Source organism: Narcine bancroftii, chromosome 6 (genome assembly GCF_036971445.1).
Source record: "Narcine bancroftii isolate sNarBan1 chromosome 6, sNarBan1.hap1, whole genome shotgun sequence".
Lineage (NCBI taxonomy): Eukaryota > Metazoa > Chordata > Chondrichthyes > Torpediniformes > Narcinidae > Narcine > Narcine bancroftii.
Genome location: NC_091474.1, coordinates 219,921,247 through 219,931,521, shown reverse-complemented (window position 1 = coordinate 219,931,521; position 10,275 = coordinate 219,921,247). Strand labels below are relative to the sequence as shown.

The 10,275-nt window shown below is 38.6% G+C and overlaps 1 long non-coding RNA gene across 1 annotated transcript in view; it reads right to left on the bottom strand.

Moving 5' to 3' along the window:
• Positions 1-522: 522 nt before the first annotated feature.
• LOC138735534 (uncharacterized) overlaps positions 523-10,275 on the bottom strand; it is a 30,635-nt gene continuing 20,882 nt past the window's right edge. Inside the window, exons 2-3 of the long non-coding RNA XR_011339748.1 lie at positions 5,644-5,732; positions 523-1,313 (exon numbers count right to left, since the gene is read on the bottom strand). This is a non-coding gene — a long non-coding RNA (uncharacterized lncRNA). The remainder of the gene's footprint in view (positions 1,314-5,643; positions 5,733-10,275) is intronic.

The window sequence follows — 10,275 nt, the reverse complement described above, 5'->3', positions numbered from 1 at the left end:
CCTTTGAATGTGATGATCTATGGAGTCAGCTTAATGAGTGTTGATATCAGTCACTCTTCTTTCTGGAGTGGTTGAGACATTGTTTTGCCATCCCGTTTTAGCACCGTTTATTCTGATCCCACTGTCATCCAGGATTCCATTCACACACACTTCGTGGCAGAAACTTGAGCTGATTTTCCCCATGATCTCCATGGGTATCGAGGCCAACTGTTCATCTAAAACATATTCTAACATAAGCCACTATTTTACTTAAATGAACAGCCACACAAAAGCAAATTTTCTTCGGACAATTTAAAATTAAGTGAATTGCTCTTGGTCAAAAAAAAATGTTAATACAGTGAGCTGCTCTCATTAGAAAATGCCTCACGAAAATCCCATTGTATGTGTTTGAACTGAAAATAAAATTAGCTCTAAAAATAAATTTTCTATTATAAATGACTTTACTTCATTAATGGATTTATTTATGATAAGCAAATATTTCTCATGGGAAGTAGTCTGTGATATCAATAACTAATAACTTCCTTAATCTTTCCAAAATTGGGCATAAATCATTAATTATTTTAAAAATTAAAATAGCGAATCTGATAACACGTCAAACAGGTTAAAGGTATAAACAGAGTAAAGCCCAGACGACATGATAAACCTGCTATTGGATGGCTGAAGAACACCACCTGTGCAGGGCTGGAACAAAATGTCTCAGAGAGAAATCTTATGTGAAGGAGGAATAACATAATGACAATGTCAGCGATAATGTTCAGAAGTCTCAATGGAGGAGAAATTATAGTGTTGCTTCAAATCAATGAACTCTCCATTCAATATTGGTAATTATAAGGTGGGTAATCTTTGAAGATCAGAATCCATGTGGGTTCAGTAGCTGATTCCCACATTAAGATTTTTGTTTCATAAGAAATTATAAAGGACTTGCATATCTCTATAAGACATTCCTTTTATCTTCTAAAGATAGAACTAATCAATTGGCAGGCAATGAAACACATTTGTAATCAGAGCTGTGATGCAGAAAATGTGGCAAGGGGCTTCCACCAACAGTAATTGAATGATGACCAGATAACTTGCCTCTGGGTCCTGGTTGAATGATGAATGTTATATAGTTAGATGCATACACACATAAAGAAGAAATTGGTCATCCCTTTCTCTCTGCAAAAAGAGATTGGCCTGCAGTATATTGTTGGCTGTTAATATCCCATTTTCAGTTTTGACACACTTTTACTGCAATGTTTCATCTGTTCCTTTTCTTCCAACAGTTTATCTCATTTAATTTCGTATACAGTAAGGTTCCAAAAGCCAGTTTGAATCTGCAAGTATTTAAAGAAAAGGTCAACACAAATTTCTACCCATCTTTAAAAGTGATATTACATTCGTTAATGATAATAAATATTGTTTGCAACAATAAATTATGCATTATGTTATGTAAGATGTTTTACAAAGTAAACATGATATGCTAAAATATTTATTGGGATAATAAATAAATCACTATATTGGGTGAACTATATTTTTTTGAATTTGGAATTAAGGGCAGTTGTTTTCAGCATGTTGCAGGTTAAAAGCAAATCTCTATGTTAATGGATTCAGTTGATTAACAAATGTAAATAAGGTATGACTGGTTTTCAAAAGGGAAAGGGTTTTATCCATTTTTTTGTGTAAAATGCAGGGATTTAGGAAAGAAAGATTAGCATGTGCTGAGGGGGATGGGAGTGTTGTTACCCTTCCCCACTGACCATTGACTAGTTCATTTAAGTCACCCCAAGTCATCGCAAGGACCTAATTTCTACATTTCAAAGGTTAATGTGAAGGTTATCCTTTCACACCGTAAATGAAACTCCAAATTTAGGAAAAAGATAAATAAAGACTTTCTACTGTTTTTCAGGGCTCAAATGATCAATTTTCTCATTGAGTAAAATTAGAAGGACTTCAGTTTAAGTGCTTTCAGTTTTGGTCTCCACCACAAATATATGGGAGAGAATCAAACTAAACAAAAGTCTCAATAAATTTTGGAAAGATTAAGAAAGTTATTAGTTATTAAGACCACAAACTACTTCCCGTGAGAAATATTTGCTTATGGATCAAATTAAAATCCATTAATGGAGTCGTTTATAATAGAAAACTTATTTTAAGGGAAATTTTATTTTTCATTCAGTAATGAGAGCAGTTCACTTTGTAAACATTTCTTGCCAAGAGCAATTTATTAATTTTAAATGGACTGAAGAAAGTTTGCTTTTGCTTGGCTGTTCATTGAAGTAAAATAGTGGCATGCAATGTTTTTATTCATTTAGTTGATATTTCAAATAAAAATATTGTGGAGCATGTTATGATTTTCTTTGTTATTGTTTCATTGCTCACTTTAGAGAGAACTAGAAAGGGGGCAATTCACAATCCTGTGTGCTCTCTCAACTCATCATTTCTGTTATTTATGTGGAATTCATCATTTCTGTTATTTATGTGGTTGTCCCCTGAACTATTTATTTATTATTTATTTTTCCATGTAACAATTTGAAGAAAAAAGAACTGATTTATTGATCGAACTCAATTGTTAGCAAATGCGATTAATAATTCATGAAGAGGGGCATAGATGCAAGATAAACGGTTATGTTGCACTCAGGTTTCAATCCATTATTCCTTCAGAACTAATTTATACAGTGCGGCCTGGGTATCAGGTGCTTTGCAACAAAGATGAAACAAGAAGAGAACGAATGGTGAAGTCACCAATGGTTTCTCTATTAATGGCCGATTGGTTTGGTGTGGGTGGTTGTTTTCACCTAAAAGCCCAGTGGAGCATTGAAATAATGAATGCACTAAAATTAGACGGACCTGACAAGTTAATTGCTTAATATTTAATGCATTACAGCTTCATTCAGCCACAAAAGTAATAAGCAGATCAAACAAATGTGAAGACCAGTTTTATTTTGTACTTGTGAATGGTAATGAGATCTACACTACTTATCCATTTAAGCATTGTTTGCAAAAAATGGTAAATTGCATCAGAAATAATTTAATGCATGATTGATAATGAATTTATTGTCATTTAGTTAACTTTATTGTCATCTGATTGCAGAAGTACAAATGTATTGTTCAATGTATATATTTACCGAAATTCTTGCTCGGTGCAGCTGAATAGGTATTTTGTTAAAAACTACAATAATATACATTTTAAAATAAATTAAAAAGGGATAATGAATAAAAAAATTGAATAATAAATATTCAGTTATGGTAGAGCAAGAAAAAAAGTTGCAGGCACTTTTTGTGGTGTTTACTATGACAAGGTAAGGTTTGAGAGCCCGAAAGCCATTGGAAATAAAATGTTCTAGAACCTAAAGGCACGAGGTTCAGTTGAACAGCACATATAAATAAACAGCAATCCCTGCAAACTTCTGGATTCCAATCATTTCTCTGGTTGCAAAGTGCCTGGAGGAAAATATTCTGAAGACACGAGAGGCCTTCACAAGGTGGGTATGGTACTGGGGATAGGGAGACAACAGGTGATGTTGACTAGGACTCAGCACATGGGCCCTCCTAAAAATCATGTAATAAAGATGGGGAAAGGGTTGGATGAGAACATAATCATTGCATAATATTAACGATGCATTCCCTATTCCTCCAAAACCCAGATCATTTAAATTCCCATTCAAGTCAATGGTTACAGACAAACAAGAGCAGTTCACAACATCGTCTCCTTCGCACCAAAGAGAATTTGCATATTGTTAATACAATGAAATAAAACGATGTATTTGCTGGATATATTAAATAAAAGCAGAAACTTCTGTTAATACCAACTGTGACAAAAGCGTCGTAAAAAATAAAAAGAACTTTGATGAAAGATCATTGATCTGAAGTGTTATTTCATTTTTCTGTTTTGATTAACGATCATTTTGTGATGGTAAGATGGAAGTCACATGCACTAATGGATGTATTTTAGTGTACATTCCTCTTAAGCAAGAAATCACAGGGTTCAGTTGTCACCATGTCATTTACACCACAGTTAACATCTTGAATTTACAAGGTTGCACTGATGCCAATGCATTATTGGGGAAAAAAATGGCAATCTCCAGTATTCTGGACAACATATATCTTTGAAACACTTTTGTCAGAAATTGATGCACCAACTGCATTGCAATACCCCAGACTTTGCTGTGTCTAGAGGACTAAAGTGTGTACTTCAAAATGACATTGCCTGTGCTGTGATTGCAAACTGTTGTCTGGTGAATGCACAGGGGCCCTCTCACTGGGATCCATGTTTGCCACCAGGGACAAGGGCTCTGCTGACTTGCTAGTACCCCAGATATTATAAGACTGGCCAAAGTAGGGCCAGTCCACCCACTCCCCTCTTTAGGATCCTTAACTTGCAGAAACTTCCTCCAAAGTGTCTTCAACTTATTTATCACCTCGGTCTTGTCCCTGGAGAACCCCATCCCCTGAATCTGCTAAGGAGTGAAAGGCGCTTACTTAAATGGAAGTAGTTTTCCTTTATTCAGCTTTCATTTGTAGGTTCCCCATTTCTACACTGTTGTTAACTTTCTATCTTTCCCATTTTGCAGTATGGCTTATTTATCTTGTTCTTGAAAAATGCATTTACTTAAACAATTGTGCTTCTATAGAACACAATAGGGCACACATTTGAGAAAGATCCATCTGATCAATCCAAAATAGTATAAAAAATTCTGTTCAATGCTCAATGGTAAAACTTAATAAACATTCTGTAGGAGTCTTCACATGAGGTACAGGGTGGGTCTGATTTGATTGGTTTTATTTAAGTAATAAAATAAAATAAAAATAATGGTCTCAAAGTGAGGGGATAGGGAGGTGCAGGTGCTGCTCTCACTGAGGCTGGAGGAGGCTGAGACATTCAATCTAAAGGGATCCATTAAGAAAGGCCCATTTTATGAGAGAATTGCAGTCAGACTCCGGGGGATGGGGTTCTCCAGGGACAAGTTCCAGGTGATAAATAAGCTTAAGACACATTGGAGGAAGTTTCTGCAGGTTAAGGATCACAATGGGATGAGTGGGAGGGAGTGGGTGGACTGGCCCTACTATGACCAGGATTTCTGGCTTCAAGTTCTGCTCCATTATCAAAAAAATCCTGTTGTGAATAAAATTGATGTGCCATAAATAACTTCAAAGACTAGAAATTGTAGAGAAACTGATAGGCTTTTATTCACAACAGAATGGAAGCGTGTCCATGCTGGTCGACTTTTCTAGATTAAGGAAGGGGCTGATGCCTTTATTCAGGGGTCAGTTGGAGGAACCTCAGGCACAGTCAGAAATGGGAGAGTCCTAACACATCCAAACATATATAGTGTGGTTTACCACACAGGTATTTCCATACTGTCAAAACAATACAGAGGTAAAGGTTTCTCATATAAACAATTAGCACAAACAGCCAATGCTCTCATTCCTCCATGGATTTTAGATGACCAGACCTCCGCGGTTTGCGGCTAGGTGTCTATACCTACATGTACAAAAAACACATATATGGCTAAACATTAATACATTTGATGTTATATGTCAACCTACACAGACCTACATACTTCTATACACATTTCAAAAACAACTGAAGGCCTTTGCCTCATGCTTGAGATCTCCTAAGCATAAGTTTCAGACATCACCATTGCGTGCGTCATATTCACTTACTTCATGGGGGAATAGATAACCACCTGCATCCTCGGCCTTTCTGCATAATTAGGGATCCACTGGGCCAATTCACATACACATCTGTGAAGCTGGGAAAACACAAACACACAAGACACTGATTGACATATGGAAAGCCATAACAAGTTAATACAAATACTTGTAACTCAGGCACGTTCCTTATCAGTAATTGTGGTCAACAATAGCTTGAAGAATAATGGAGTGCCACCCTTTTCAATTGAAATAGGCTGATGGATCATCGTGTGGGGCAAAGGTGGGAATATGTGTGCTATCGATGGCACCGTCACACATTGGATAGCCACTCCATTTTGCAAACACATTGATTGTCTCCTGAAGATGATCTCCACTTGTCCCTCAACACAACAATTACTTGGCACACCACCATACACATAGTGGAAACACCTACACCAAAGAGAACTCTGATTGATCGATACTCACAAGGAGCGGCATACCACCACAGAGCCATTGAAAGCCTGTTTCAATGCTCCACAGGCAGTTGGTGCTCTTATGCCTCATTGCAGACTCGAGCATCCATGCTATAAATTCAAAAGCACTCCAAGTCATTCTAAGATTCTCATGCCACTGTCGATCATCATATTTCTTGAGTACTTGAATCCAGAACATGGGCCCCTGTGGTCTCTCCCTTCTCCATATTCTTCTGTTATTATATATCCATTCAAAATACCACAATAAACGCAGATGACTTCTCTAGCAGCTAATCAGCTCAGCTCTGCACTCCTCCTCAATTCCCTCAAGGTTATTCGCAATATATCAATTAAATCATACAACCTACAAGCAGTTGAATGGTCTCTAGTAGGCTTCGTTATTATCTGAACAAGCTTGCATATGAGGGTGTTGATAAGATCTGTCTGGTGACAGAATCACACATTTTCAAGACGGACAAAGCAATTAAGTCCACAACTACCAATGATGCCACTTCTACTTAGTGCCTGTCCCATCACTTGGGACGTCTCTGGAGGAGGATAGAATCACCTATCCCTGGGGATGCTTGTGGTGAATATGAAAGGACACTAGTAACAGATTAACAGTGGTCCAGAGTGAAAAGCTAAAACGACATCCTTAACTGGTTCCCTGAACAGCCATTCTACTGGTTACCCAGTGTAAAAAGGGCTGATGAATCCAAGCCTCCTTCAAGCAACATTGTTTAAACTGGTTATTGGGTTGTTATCACATTGTGAGCTTGCTGTACTCAAATCATTTGTTGTACTTCCTACAATGCAGTAGTAATTGACTATAAAACACTGGGATTTCCTGAGGTCATAAATGATGATTATATTTTTTTCTTTTCCTTTATTACCTTTCATTGAATAAACTCTGTCTGATCCTTGAACAATATGGCTTTTATAGAAACATATTATGATGGTAAATCAGTGTTGCACAATTTAACTATCTCAAATTTGGTTAGGACCTCTCTATGCTCAACCATGAATTTTGGGGATGTGATAACTGGCTGATAACATAACAGAGCCAGCTACATAAAATAGTGTGGCTATAAGCACAGGTGGGTATCATGAGGTAAGCAATTCATCTCCTTGCTCCTAATTTTTTTTAACCATTTGGAATATAGAAATTGGGTGTGTGACAGAAGAGACACAGCTTACTTGGGTAAGTGCAGGTCCACAACAATCAGAAACGTTGACACCATCCAGAACAAAGCATCCCACTTGATTGGTATTCCATCCATCAACTTATTATGTCCATCACTATTATGCCAAAGCTACCGAGAAGACCATCTATAAAATACACTGGAGTGATCTATTTAGTTTTAACAACATCATTTTTTTCTGCTTCTGATTGATCCACTTGAGGCTAGTTCTGTTCGATTACAGCTAATCAAATTTTCAATTCCATTACTTGTCTTACACAATACCTTCAGATTTACTTATCTCACAATCGGATGTCCATCTGAGCCTTGCCAGCTCCACTTGGCCTATTATGTGTACCTTCTCAGACACTGCCATATTTCCATCTGCTTCCTTTGCTCTGTTCCAAGATTTTAAGAGAAAACGCTCTTAAATTCCCCAAGTGGTTTGCATTTTTCTATTTTCTAAAGGGAAGGCAGGAATAGATTGATGTGGAGTAGTTTTACATCGGTCAGTGCAACATCATAGGCCAAAGGGCTCATACTGCACTATTCATATTTGAACAAACAAATCATTTGAATATGTTATGCAAATGAAGCTTGAGAACAGAAATTATCTCAGGTCCTGCTTACAAAATTTGTCAGCTTGCATTAAATCAGCATTGCTGTCTGTACTCTAATTTGCACCTAATTCCATTGCCAAAGGACATTTTTACTTCATTTAGTCATTTAGCAGAATCTGGATGTTGCCAGCAAAGCCAACAGTTATTTACTGCTCTTGAGAAGAAGTTGGTGAGCCATGTTTCTGAACTGGTGAGTTCTTACTGGTGAAGGTTCTTCCACACAGCGAAACCAGGCAATGATGAAATCACACAAAGTAAGGTCAAGATGGTGTTAGCTTGGAGGGGAAATCTCAAATGGCAGCTTTCCTGTGAAATCTTGTCCACCTTGATGGTAAAGGTCATGGGTTTGGGAGGCGATGGCAGAGTAGCAAAGGAAAGTGAATGCAATGAACTTTCAAAATTGTTTTCTGCACCAATGGCCATGTGTGATATTACAGATCTATCACCAATGTATATAGTGTATATAGTTACAGTATCTAGACTGTGCTTACAGCGATTGGCTGAGAGCTGAGCCACGCCTACTGTCTGGGCCTTAAAGGGTTGTGTCCCTAGCCAGGTCGGATCATTCTGGACTGGTCGGCCACCTGTGAAGAGCTCCTGTCTTTTGCTAATAAAAGCCTTGGTTTGGATCAACAAGTCTTTGATTCTTTCGATGAGCTCTGCACCATGGAACGTTCATTTAGTATGATGGATGAAATAATAATCAAGCAGGCAGCTTTATCCTGGATGGCATCAAACTTTTTGTCTCTCGTTGGAGTTGGTTTCATCCAGGCAGGTGGAGAGTATTCCATTGCATTTGTTATGAGCCCAGAGGACCCCAACACCCAGCAGCAATAGATATTCACCAAGACAAATGGATACTTAAACAAAAGTTGCTTTTACTGATATTTAAACATGAAAACAGAATCACACTCTAACTTATCACTATTAACTTAACTAACCTAACTTAACCCCCTTCTAATTCTAAGTGCATGTGTATGTAATGTGGGTGTAAGTTTAGAAATGTTCTTTGATTCACAGTCCAATCTCACTTTTCATTCCTCCAAGATCACTGGTTGCAGGCAATTCTTATACTGTGCACAGAATTTAACATTTATAAAGTTCACCAGGCTTTGGTGCTTGAAAAGTAAATGGTTACTACTCAGGAAGATTCTTGTCGATTTTGAGACAGAGATTTGTTGTTTGCTGAACACCCACCCACTTCAGTGTCTTGCCGAAGAAACCTGCCCCCTCAGGGTTCTCCAGGTGATAACTGTGGTGGTACACCACCAGCCTACTGCAAGGGGCAACCTCTGTACCTGCAGGAGTGTAGGGGGACAGGACAACACCTGGCTGGCTGCCAATCAATCGGCCTGAATGGATCAAGCCCCACCTGGTTAGGTGTCAATCACCCTCCGGGATATAAGTCTGCGCCGGCCTCTCAAGGCCTCACACTGAGTTGCTGCAGCCACAGCCACCCTGGCTCTGTGGAAGTCTTTGTGGATTAAAGCCTGTTGTTCAGTCTTTACCTTTGTGTGTGTCTGATTCTGTCTAACAGCATACCACAATAACCTCTTTCTTTCAGGTCACCACAGAGTTCCTTTTCGTTTCCCTTATTCCAAATGATACATTAGACAGCCAGTCCTCTCCTCTTGCATGGACCACAAGGGCTTTGACTAGGCAAAACTGAGCACTTACAAACCCGTCTTCCAAATGGGGTTTTCCACAAGCTTGCCTGCTTGTCCTGTTCCAGTCCCAGCTGCTGTTGCTGGCTGTCACACTGTAGAACTGATCTCTCTCTCTCTCTCTCTCTCTCTCTCTCTCTCTCTCTCTCTCTCTCTCTCTCTCTCTCTCTCTCTGACATGGAATGAAAGCCTGTTTGACTCTCTGCCTGCAAAACCACATGACGCTCTTAGAACAGCAAGCTCCACCAGACAGAAGGCAACACCCACAAATTTTTTTCATCTGTTGCCTTTTTGTAAACAACAATCCATTAGTGAAGTCTCTTGGGCACTCTCCAAAGCTTTTGCAAAAGCTCTTGGCGCCGGAGCTCCAGTATTTCAAATAAGATCTGTTTTAAAATGTTTATATGTGACCTACACTAACAAACCCTGCCCCAATTTATCTCCCAAAAACAAATCTATATTCTGACACACATTACTGATTGCTAAATGGTGGAATGGGTTTGGGATGTCAGCGGTCAATCAGGATAGGACATCCCACCCAGGAAAACTGCTTCATGGTTTCGACTTGAAGCGTCAAGAATTCCTTTTCCACCATGGATGGCACTCAGTCCTCCAGCTATTCGATCTTTGGCTTCAGATTCCAGCATTTTCAGACTTGTGTACACAGCCACTGATCTGCTATTGCAGTTACCAGATTTACGTGGTTGGTCCATTACCCATCTGG